At 43.6% G+C, this 12,592-nt stretch overlaps 1 protein-coding gene across 1 annotated transcript in view; it reads left to right on the top strand.

Annotated features, from left to right (window-relative positions):
• Positions 1 to 2,738, top strand: part of Ca8 (carbonic anhydrase 8) — a 70,030-nt gene extending 67,292 nt beyond the window's left edge. The window contains exon 9 of the mRNA XM_041657876.1: positions 675 to 2,738. The gene's annotated coding sequence lies outside the window, so the exon portion shown is untranslated. The remainder of the gene's footprint in view (positions 1 to 674) is intronic.
• Positions 2,739 to 12,592: the final 9,854 nt, after the last annotated feature.

Genomic DNA, 12,592 nt, shown 5'->3' with positions numbered 1-12,592 from the left:
TAGCATGCTGGGCCGACATCACCATGGTAGGGAGCATGGCAGCAGCCAGGCAGGCAGGCACTGGAGCAGCAGCTAAGATCTTACATCTTGAGACACAGTCATGAGGTAGAGAGGTCCTGAGAATGGCCTGCCCCCAGTGGCACACCTCCACACACCTCCTAATGCTTCCCAAAGAGTTCCTCCAACTGGGAACCAGATATTCAAACATGTGAACCTTTGGGGGCCATGCTTATTCACCACATTGGGGGAATCTGTGGATTGTTATACCACAAAACAATGTGCCATATGTTAGTCTACATTTAACTGGGCCATCAGTAGGACCTTTAAGATGCTTTCGGACCAAAAGGAAGTGGTTATTATCCAGTTGTGATCATTGCATATAAAACTGATAGCAATTTAAAGTTTCATTTTTATTTGTTAGACCTGGCATGTAAGTATTTCATTTATAATATAGCCCAAATATTAATTTGGTGAACAGTGTCTATGGCTATGACATTGTACTCCTTTCTGACACAGAAGTAAAATTACGGTGGAAAATTACAAAGATATTTTAGAGGTTTGTGACGATACTTGAAAATTCCTACTTTCTGTCATGTTTAATGTTTGGACTCTAGAAAGGCTGTGTGCTGCGGAAGGGTGCCCGCGATCTGACTACTTCATTCTCTTGCCTGAAGGAGGAAGACAGTGGTCCCATGGAGCCTTTGGATGAGGAGTGGAGACTCCTGAGTGGCAGCTTCGTTTTAACCCTCCAGCCTGCATCGTCTTCAGCTGCTCCAGCTTTGAAGGACATCTGTGACCATTGTCTGCATACGCGCTGTTATGAACTAGTAGAAGTGGCTATTCAATGTAAAGAAACTCAGTGTGTGTGCGCACATGCCACAGCTTCTGGTATTCAGACTTTTGCACATACTGCTTCTTGCTTATGTGTAGAAAGAATGAACGTAGTTTGCAGACCTATTAATATGACTGTGCCGTATATCGATATGAAACAGAAGAAACCCTCCACATTTCCAGAGCCAAGTTGTTCATTTCCTGTCTGTATTAAAAAAACATGCCCATCCCCAACCTAGTGTCATTCGTGAAAATAAAATAAAAGTTTTGGTCTACAACAGCCTAGAACTTCAAAATATAACATGAAGGAGTCGTAAAAATTATCTTGTGTGTTTTTTTCTAACAGTCACACCAAATTTAATATCAAACTGGTTTATTACAGAAAACAATTTTGGAATTAATACAGAAATACTTTATACATTATTTTTAAAGAAATTATTTGAATCTAATATAGCTGGAACATATCTGAAACTATGGCTTCTACGAAGTTAAGGATAGCTTAAGAGATAAATAGGAAGAAAGATGGGCACAGCAATAGCTTCGTTTTCCATAATTGAAATAGAATTCAATGGTATACTATATTAATTTAGTATTGTACACTTTGTATGTCTTCAGAATACTTTCTTCTATAGGTTGCATTTCTGTGTTGAGGTAAGATAGGGTGCACCATAACCTGTTTTTAAGAGTGGCTGTCCGTTAAGCACACCTTAAATCATAGTTCAATGTGGCAGAATGGGGTGCAGTAGGAGAGATACTGACAGAAAGCAAAAACTTAAGAAATAAATGTTATTGGTGGTTATACTTCTTGAAAAAACAAAGGGCTTCACTAACAGTCTCGTTTGGAGGGATTTGTTGGTGGTAGGTAGAATAAGGTCCTCTTCAGGGGTTTTAGATCTGTTTGGTAGAGGCTGCATTAACGGAAACAATACAAATAAAACAGTACAAGAGGTCTCCCAGAAAACAGAAGCAATGAAGACTTTGCTTCAATGTAGAGACCCAGGCAAGAAGGAAGACTAGAGTCATGGTCCTGAGAAAAGGAGATGAGAAGGCTCAGTAGGCACAGCAGAGTAGCCCCAGGCAGGGCCTCCCATGGCACAGAGAGGCTCTGGATGCTTTCTTTTGACACCTTTTAGTATTTGCTAAAATTGAAATGACAAAGTATAGGTTAAATCAACAAACAGAACAACCTTGCAATCTAAACTTTTGCATTGTCCAGGCTGGCATTATGAGACGTGTTCAGCCATAGCTACAGCGATGTCATAATTAATGGACCAGTCTAAAGGCTTTCATGCTTCAGTGAGATAGCACCTCTGGTGCTTCTTTGGTAGATCAGTGCCTGGGACACAACCATGCGTAGGCATCAGTCTCCACTCTAACAGGACGGACTTGGACTTGAGTTTTTGGTTTTCATGTCTCATACTTGCTGCAGTCTCTACGCATCTGACCCCACGACGTATAAGGTGGAAAACTATGACAAAACTCATACAATTGACTTCTAGAGTGATATCTAGCTGTCTCATGCTTATCCTATGGTGCAAGGTAAAAATTTCATAAAGCAACCAAATTGATTTTCTGAGTGCTTTTTAAATGACCACTTAAGATTAGTATCCATGGCTTAATACTCTTTATATTCTTTCTTTCTCCTTTTTAATTTATTTATTTATTTTGAGAAAAGTTCTCACTGTCTAGTCTTGACTGTCCTGCGTCGATCAGACTGGCCTTAATCTCACAGAGAGCCACCTGACTCTGCTGGAATTAAAGGTGTGTGCTACTAAGCCCAACCAATTTTCATGTATAAAGAACACCTTCAAGCTCTAATTGCCATTGATTCAGAATAGAAACACTTGCGTGTTTGTATAAATGGATTTGAAAGTCTAATTTGTTCATCAATAAAACTGTCAGATCTATATGACTCTGGTGGTGAGTGGGAAAGAAAATCAAAAGTTACGCCGTGGGACCTGCAGCTGGAGGGGGCTTTCTGGGGCAGAAGTGTAGGCAGGCGTTAACCTGGAGTATACGGTGAATTTCACCAGTCTGGAGGTTTAGAGTAAGGGCAACAAACTGAAGTGCCTCCCATAGAGCCTTCACATCTGCGTGTGGTCATTCAGGAACCGAATGGTGTTCGAGGGATACTGATCTCAGAAGATTTGTCGGCCAAGATAATGTCAGTCTTGCACTTGGAAAAAAAATGTGTGTGTTTGCACGTGTGTGGGTATGTGCATGTCACAGCGTGCATGTGGAACAACTTCGGTGAACGGACTCTCTCCACCGTGTGGATCCTGGGGATGGGATCGAACGTAGGTCGCCAGGCTTGGCAGCAAGTGCCCCCACCACTGAACCCTTTTGTTGTTGCTCAGTCTATCCGACGGCTCACCAATGCTCTTCATTCTTCCAAAGAACCCAAGTTTGATTTTGATGTTTTTCTCTGTTGTGCTTTTGTCGCGATCTTTATTTTCTTTCGTTACCTGATGCTTATTGTGCATTTAAGCTCTGCTCTTTCCATTGTCTTAAGGGCTAAGATCAAGCTATTTATTTGAGATTTTTCTGTTTTAAATCAGGACATTTACGGTAGTGAGTTTCCCTTGAGCATTTTCAGCAGCGGCTACAGATCCTGACATGATACTTGTACGTGTTCACTCACTTCAATGTGTTCTCTCTAATTTGCACTTTATGGTGAACCTAATTGTCATTTAGAAGTGTGGAGAGAGAGATGAACAGGAAGTAGAAGGGAGAGATATTCAGGGGGAGTTTGGGTTTTTTATATATTTTTTAGAAGGCACAGGAGAAGGAGGGCAGGCTTCAGAGATGTCCGCTGAGGAGGGTGGTCAGTCGGGTGCTTTCTTTGCCTTTCTGAACTAGCAGGCTCTACCCTAGTATATGGCTCCTGAGTCTTTTTTTTTTTTTTTTTTTTTTTTTATTTTCAAGACAGGGCTTCTCTCTAGTTTTTGGTGCCTGTCCTGGAACTAGCTTCTGTAGACCAGGCTGGCCTCGAACTCACAGAGATCTGCCTGCCTCTGACTCCTGAGTGCTGGGATTAAAGGCGTGCTCCACCACTGCCCAGCCCACTCCTTAGTCTTTATTGGTAAAATAGAACGACGGAGATTTTGTTAAATACAACACTTTCTGGGGTTTTGTTTTAAGTCCAAAAGTCTCACATGGCTCTTGTGGATATAGTTTTCTATGACTTAATATAGTAAATTATTTTAAATATTATGTGAGCAGTTCCCCTTTGAATTTTTTTCAAGTGAGTAAGCACATTTTTAAAAAGTCTCCTTCAAATATCATTATGAAGGAATGCATGAGAAGAGATAGTATACATGCACACTGAAGTTTTATTCAGCCACAAAGAAGAATACAGTTTTTCCATTTGCCTGAAAATGACTGGAATTGAAGACCACCATGTTAAGCACAATAAGGCGGGCTTTCCAAAGAAAGGTGTCCCAGGATTGATTTCTTTCATCTGTGGCATCTGGGGCTAGGAGGAAGGACATGAGTCAAGGAAGTAGACTTGGGAATGTAGAAGGGGAAGAAGATAGTTGGAGGTGAAAGGGTAATAGAGGGGTGAACATGATCCAAATCCTTTATCCGCAGGTACAACAGTGTCAGAATTAACTCATTAATCTGTGTAATTAACATGCATAAAATAAAAGGGACTGTTTGTTAAAATGAAAAGAAATTTGGAGTAATCCCAGTTATTACCTTATTGCAGTCATTACTCTGAAATCTTATTTCTCCACTTTATTTCTCTATTTTAAGTAGTTAATTAGAAGTGGTTAATTGGTAAGGAATGATTAATGATTTTCAAGGCTTAACTACAGCAACATAACCCCAAGAAGGTACTTACAAAAATTGGCGCTCAGAAAATCTATTTTCTTGAGAATTTTGTGCACACACTTCTCTTGGAATATAGCAATAAGGCAAACATTTAAATGACAGAAGTAACCTATATTAATTGAATAGAATCTTGAACTTGAACTTGAACTTAATCTTGAACTATGGAATAGAGGAGGTGTTTCTCAGCAACAGTGAGATGGGGCTTTAAGGCTGTGTACCACATCTCTATTGTCAGCTTTTATGTTGTCCTTTCTGTCTAGCATCACGTCCTGCAGCGTTTTGGATTGCGCCCCACCTGCTATTCACTAATATAGCGAGGTGGAGTTGTGGCTGATCCTTCAAACATTTTTAAGAAAGACAAAAACAAAATAGAAGAAAGCATTTTAAGTGTGACATCTCATCCTGTGTCCCATGCAGATGCTTCAATATGGCATCCTCAGGGCTGTACCTCTCGGGCTATACAGGCAAGTCCATTTGGAAATGCTGTTTCAGGGTTGGAGGAAAATTCTGTTTCTGAAAGATGAGACATTTTTCACCACTGAAACTGCAGTCAGTGGTTTGGTGGAACTCAGGAAAGTTTTAGAGATGGTCCCAAGTCCTACATCTTCTTGATACTCTTGTTCTACTTCCTTTTGGCCTGGCTCATTTCTAAGTACTGAACAATTTCTTGGATAAAATTTAATTGCTTTCAAATTATATTGGAATTCAGCCAACCTCAATGGAAATTTTCCTATGATCTATTCAAATTTGGCTCCAAGAAATTTAAAAAAACTGGGTCAAACTGTTATAGAAAAAATTATTTAAGTCACAATAGTTGGTCTCTTTCTGGTGACCCAGAAAGCTACCCTCTTCTAGGAAGTATCTGGGTCAAAACCCTTGGAATCAGCAGGTCTGGGTTCAGTGAGTCAAATCCTGGCTATGCAAGTATAAGGACCACAGTTCTGTGCCTGAGTCTTCTACGAGTGAAGTGAATCATTTAAAAGCACAGTTTCCTCTCATGATTAAGTCTTTTAAAGACATAAATGGAGGTACCTGTGCTGTCTTTGGGTAGAGGGAGGTAGAACAAATGACTTGGGACCCTAATCAAAGCTCCCTTTCCTCTGGCAAGACATTGTGGGAAGGAGTTCAAACCCTTTGCATAATGAACTTCTGCAACGAGGGAGCTGAGAATATTGACCAAGTCTGCTGCCTCAGGGGAGACCCATGGAAGTCCGGTATTTGGGAGGAGCACCAACAAGGCAGTGCACCATGCAGGCGGGACCCGGCTGACTGGGGGCCCGAGGCTGTCATGGAGTCAGACTGGTGTGGCATATTAGGATGGAATCCCACCAGGGTCTGTGGTCCCCTCCCACCTTCACGTGACTGCTGACTGCTGTACACGTGAGTCACTCTATGACCTGGGAGCAAGGACACTGAAGTGATGGGCCGGACTCCTTATGGACTAAACTTTGAATGTTTGGAAAGCTTCAGGCAGAGGGACTCTCTGGAGGAAAGAGAGAGAGGGAGAGGGAGAAAGAGAGGAGAGGGAGAGGGAGAGGAAGAGGGAGAGAGAGAGAAAGAGAGAGAGAGACAGAGAGAGAGAGAAAGAGAGAGAGAGAGAGAGAGAGGAATTATGTGTTGTTTTTGATAGCCAAACTGGTAAATAAAGTCAGATTTATTATATACACATAAGAAACTTTTTATAATGAGAAGTACCTCAGTTTTCTGTCACAAAGGAAGTGCCACCAGCCACTATGGCACGGGAGCAGACACGATTCTCTCAGGATCTTTCTTTGTATGGCTATGGGGACTCTCTGCTCACCAAGTGCCAGCTCTTGTTGCTTGTGATTCCTCTGGAGAGGCACACTCAGGCCTTGTGTGCTGGCTCATCACCACCCATGTCTATGAGGCACCTCTTAGGACCAGGTGAGTGACACCAAGTTCCTCCCTCGCCCATTTCCATTGAGAAGTTAGATCTTCATACTGACTGAGCTACTAAAGCAAGTTCCCCTAGACTATCTCCTCCACCTTCCTGTGTGCGGACCACTGCGTCCGCCCCCAACCCCAGCCGAGGGAGATTTTCCAGTTGCTTTTCAGTCACCAAACGCACAACACTAAAAACCTTCTCGATGATTTCCCCTAAAAACACTCTAGCAGGAGAATGTGGACAGACGAAACAAACGGTATTTTAATGCGTATGAACAGAGGCTGGAGATCGTTTTCTAATGTTCAAGTCTGAAGTTTTGTTTTATCTAGACTTCAGACTGTTTTCCTTGCCTTTGAAACACCCAACAATTACTTAATGACTGAACTGCAGAGCGAGGAAATGGGAAGGGCTCTTTGCAGCAGCACACCGAGTTCAGGACTAAATGACAAGGGGGCTTAATGGTCACCTAGGGATTAAAAGTCTCATTTCCTTGCACAGGACAAGTTCCTCTTTGGACAGGATGCTGGTCTGTAAGAGGTGATCTAGAAAATAAGTGTTAGCTCACGCTCCCATTTGTCCCTTCAATTCTGTCCCCTGGGCATTGCTAATTAACCCCACCCTACTGGACAATGCCGCATTATTTTACATGGGATGCATGTATTGTCCTATTTTTAGAGATGCAGAGATTTCTGAAGAGCAGGCTCCTGGGTGGGGCTCTATGATTGACAGGAGGTCTTCCTGCTCACTGAGATGCTCTTTCAATTGTTCTGAAACAGAAAACGGGATACAATTTGGTTTGCATGATGTTTGGGGCCAGAAAATCTCTATGATGATCTTACCCAATACATGCTGTATATATTGCTATTGCCTTTAACATGTGCACAGCCTGACACGGGTTTATGTTTTAGTGTGCAGAATTGTGTCATCCAGTGGAGAGGCTGTTGGATAACAAAAAGGTTATGTAGTCAGTGAAGATGCATGACATGGGAAGGGCCCACTTCTCTTGCTGGATGCTAAATGGTACAGTTAGTGTTCTGACATCTCCTTGGAAGGGCAAGGCATGAATACAGGTCTATCATTAATTTATTCAGCAAACGATCATTGAGTTCTGACTATGTTTCAATTGCTGTATTGATGCTAAAGTCAATAAACACCTAACACACAAGCTTAAGGACCTGAGTCTGGATCCATAGAACTCACATAAAAACCAAGAGGATGTGCCTACAATCTTAGTGTTGGAGACACAGTAGGGTCCCCGGGGGCTTGTTGCAAAGTCAGTCTAGTTAAATCCATGAGCTTCGGTTTCAGTGAGAGAACCTGTCTCAAAATGTAAGGTGGCGAGCCATTGAGGAATCCAGCATCAACTCTGGGCTCCACAGACAGGACCACACGGGGGCATGCTCCTCACCCAGACAATCACGTGAAAACACACTCACAAGAATCCACTCCTTGTTCTCAGCATGCCCCATTATAATCCAGGTTGTTTTCTTAAAGCCACGAGAATAGAACAAACTTCATGTTCAAGCAAACGGCCATTTTGAGGCAGGGGAGGCTTTTTAGAGGCCGTGGCTGAGAACTTGCAAGTTAATGAAAGGAGACATAGTGAAAGATGAGGTGGAAGGATCCAGATATGAGAATACCAAGAGAAAAGATGTGGCAGGGGAAGGTGCCCACTTGACATTGAGGATGAGTGGACCCTGTTAGCTGAATCCAACCTTGCCTAGGAAGACCGTGGAGAGGCTAGGGAACAAGAAAGATGGGGCACTTTGAATCCTGAGCTATTAAACCCCAAATCTATCAGCACAGATAAGGGACACATTTGTTAACAATGGAGCACTTGAGTAGCTGCCCTGTGACAGGCAGTAGAGACCCTGGAGGCCGAAGAAGACACAGCTGTGGAGCCCAAACAGCAGCAGCAAGGCCTGCAACATTGACCTCAGTGGATATCATCTGGAGATGGGGTCTGCATTTTATTCGGGGTGGATCAGAATGGTGGAAACCAGTGTTGGGAAGTCCCGTCTCTCAGCCAGGTTGGTATGTGCAGGGAATGCCCAACTCACCGGGTTCTACAGGTGCCCATTCCACACCCACCTAGGAGCTGGCACCTGAGCCTGGTTAGCGACTTACATAAGGAGTAGATGAAAGAGCAGTTTTCTTTGTGTGGGAGAGTTATTTGTTAATTTTTAATCTGAATCCATTTGTTTGGCCTTCTCAGGTAGTGTTTAAGCTCCACCAAGGTAAGGATTACCTTTTCACCCCTGCAACAGACTCTTCCTCCACGCACTGATTTTATTAGGAGACACAAACTCCAGTTGTGTATGTTGGGAATGTAAAGCAATACTTGTCTGTTAATGTGGGTGCTGGTATCCCCATTCCTCATCTTTTCTCATAAATCATTGTTGAATCCATGCTTTTATGACAAGAATATTTGTAATATGAAAACTACCCAGCAATTTCGCAGCCTTCAAGACTGTCTTAAAACCTCATCTCCCTCCTTTCAGCCAGCAGGAACAGGGTCACTGCTGGTCAAGCACTCAGGATGGGAGTGTCGTCTTGACTGAAAGTTGGCGTCCTGTGGCTGACCTTGGTTCTGGGTCCTAAGAGTGTTTCCTAAGAGGATGCATGGGTCAGCTGCAGCACACCCAGTGCCTCCTTCGTGCTCCCTTAGCTTCCCACAGTCCCCCGGGCCTCCACCTTCACCTGACCCACATTTGGGGGCCAGGAAGATGGCTCAGAGGGTAAATAGTTTGCCTTGCAAACATAAGAGCTGAGTTTGGCTCCCAGCTCCCTCTCCAGAGGTTGTTCTCAGCCTTCCTAATGCTGCAACCCTTTAAAATAATCAATTCCTCCTGTTGGGTGACCCCCAGCTGAAGCGACTCTAGCCAGCCTGGGCCTGGCAAAGAGGGCTCTGGCAGGACTTTCCTGTCTCCCCAATGCCTCTGCCTTGTTAAAAACTGTTAAGACTATATTCCTAAAGCTAGCTCCCAAGGACTATTCCCTTCTTTGGCCACTTCCTTCTCCTGAGGTTGGCTACCAAGGTTCAGCTAACAAAAGCTCCCTTTGGCTCACCTAATTAGCATGCCCAATTAAAATTAAATACCTCATCCTAACACAGGGTTCCCCCTTTACCTTTATAAACTGCCATTTTCCTGTGAGCCAGGTCTGCTTCCTCTCTATTCATAGGCAGTCCCCCCAAATCCCCTGGGCAGAACTCTTTCCCTCTCTACCTTGTTCCTGTCCCTGACTTTATCTGTCTTCTATCTTTGTTCCTTATCTCTGTCCTCTGTCCCTTTGTGGCAAATAAATCTCATTTGTGCTGAGAACTTGGTCTTGGGGTGTATTGAGCTGACTTTGAGGTTTCCTATACCAACAGCAAAATTATTTCATTGCTACTTCATAACTATAGTTTTGCTACTGTTATGAATAATATCTTAAATATCTGATATGCAAGATATGTGACCCCTGCAAAAGGCTTGTTCAATCCCAATGGCTGAGAACCATAGGCTGAAAAGCTCTGTTCTGGAGCAAGCTGAGTGTGTGCACATACTCATAACCCTGTCACTGGGGTGCACACTCATAACCCCGTCGCTGGGGGTGCATACTCATAACCCCATCACTGGGGGTACACACTCATAATCCCATCACTGGAGGTGTACACTCATAACCCCATCACTGGGGGTGCACACTCATAACCCTGTCACTGGGGGTGCACACCCAGAACCCCATCACTGGAGGTGCACACTCATAACCTCAACACTGGGGGTGCACACTCATAACCCCGTCACTGGGAAGGTACAGACGGGCAGATCCCTGGGGCTCACTGCTTATCCATCTCAGCCTGATGGGTGAGACCCTGGCCCATGGGAGACCCTTTGGCAAAAGCCAAGGTGAATAGCACCTGCCAATGACATGTCCAGGTTTGGTCTCTTTATGTGTGCACACACATAAATATACTAGCTCTCTCTCTCTCTCTCTCTCTCTCTCTCTCTCTCTCTCTCTCTCTCACACACACACACACACACACACAGAGAGAGAGAGAGAGAGAGAGAGAGAGAGAGAGAGAGAGAGAAACAGAGACAGAGAGACAGAGACAGAGAGAAAGAGAGATTAATTCTTTTTTCTGTGTGTGGTTAAATATAGGAGAGACGTCTGCCCAGACCAGACCAACTTGTTGGGTCCACATTTTTCAGTGGGTTTTCTCTTTACAGATACAAGAGCAGGACTGTTATTTTGCTTTTGCTTTGAAGTTACCAGTCAAGAAGACAGAGCCTCAAGTCGCTTTTTCAATTAGCAGAGTCTCTCTTGTCACAAGAAAGGTTGGAACAAGAGGGCTGCCTGAAAGCTTTCCCCCTCCACACTGGAGCGACAGCCAGTGCTGGCTGAGGCATTTCCAGAACCGTCCTCTGCCCCAGCATTCTGAAGTGACTGGATGGATGGAGCCTCTTAAAGGGCAGCCTACTGTGCTGCATAATCCAAGTGCGGCCACCGGAGCAAAGCTGCAGAAATCAGAAAGGCTCTTCCGGCTTTGTGTAGATCATCATTCAAGCATTTAAAAACCTGGAGTGTGTTCTTTCTATGTGAAGTGCTCCCATTAATGCTAATGAAAGCCACGAATGTACCTCAAAGCCAGATATGACGCCTCAATCGTCCCCCAGGAATCCTAGATGATAAGAAAAGATCTGGCCTCCCTTCCCTTTTGTAGTGAGGCAGGATGGAATCCTGGAGCCTGGGCAGAATCTTGGGTGGCTTAAATATATACTCTCCATTGACAGACACTGGGGAAATCCTACTGTCAGAGAATACACACAAGTTCCAGTCCATGTTCATGCTTTTCTGGTTTGTCTTTTTACCCCCACTCTGAAAGCACAGTTAAAAAAAATCCTTTTTATTGTAAAAGTTATAATAGATTAAAGGTTTTCTTTCTTTTTTCTTTCTTCCTTTCTCTCTCCTTCCCTTCTTTCTTTTTCTTTCCTTCTTTCCTTCCAACCTTCCTTCCTTCCTTTCTTTCTTTCTCTTCAAATGGAGCCACTCAAGAAAATGCTGCTACCAAGAAGCCAGGCTTACCTCTTTTCTTTTGTGTCTAGAATTACTTCCCAAGCTTTCTCAGGTTTTATATGGATGCAGTTGTCCACGTTGGTGCTATTTGTTGACAGGGTTTTCTATCCCACTCAGTCCCACAGCTGTTCAGTCCCAAAGAAACACACAGAGGTCTTTTATCAGTGAGGCATTCTCATCTTGCTTCCTCTGTGCCTGGGTGATGACTGCAGACGGAGCCTTTCCTCTTCCCAGAATTCTCCTGTTCTGGTTCTCCTGCCTATACTTCCTGCCTGGCTACTGGCCAACCAGCATTTTATTATACCAGTACAAGTGACAAATCTTTACAGAGTACAAGACCATTGTCCCACAGCAACTACCCCCCATGAATACTCAGCTGCTAAATGTACTCATTGACACAGTAGCAAAACATGTGATTAACATGACGTTAATATGATTAACATGAAAGAAACCGCATTCCTTCAACTAAAAACAACACACAATATCCACTGTCATTATACCTATTAACATAGTTATTCCTTCCCAAACTTAGTCATGGGCACACTGGTTACATTGCTACTTAAGGGTTATGGTGGTTTCAATGAGAATGACCTCATCGGCTCATGTATTTGAAGGCTTGGTTACCAGGGAAAGCTTTAAGGTTTCAGAAGCTCAATCCAGGCTAAGTGTTGGCTCACTCTTTGTCATGATCATAAGGGATTTCCCTCTGAAGCTGTAAGAAAGCTCCCAATTAAATGCTTTCTTTTATAAGAGTTCCCTTGGGCATGGTATCTTTTCCCAGAAATAGGACAATGACTAAGACAAAGGTAAAACTTGTTAACCTCTAATAACGTTTTTTGGGAAGAGGGTGGCTAGGCTGACAGATAAACACAGGCACACACAAAGAGGAAGTTTGGAGACTGCTGCAGTCTCAGTGAATTCCCTGGCTGGTCATGTGGCTAAAGCTCACGTCTTTCTCCAACTGTG

The sequence above is a fragment of the Microtus oregoni genome, unplaced genomic scaffold (assembly GCF_018167655.1).
Source record: "Microtus oregoni isolate MIOR12 unplaced genomic scaffold, Mior012 000008F_ref0000371, whole genome shotgun sequence".
NCBI classification, from domain to species: Eukaryota; Metazoa; Chordata; class Mammalia; order Rodentia; family Cricetidae; genus Microtus; species Microtus oregoni.
The sequence above is the reverse complement of the archived record's forward strand: the minus strand, read 5'-3'. Positions and strand labels throughout refer to the sequence as shown.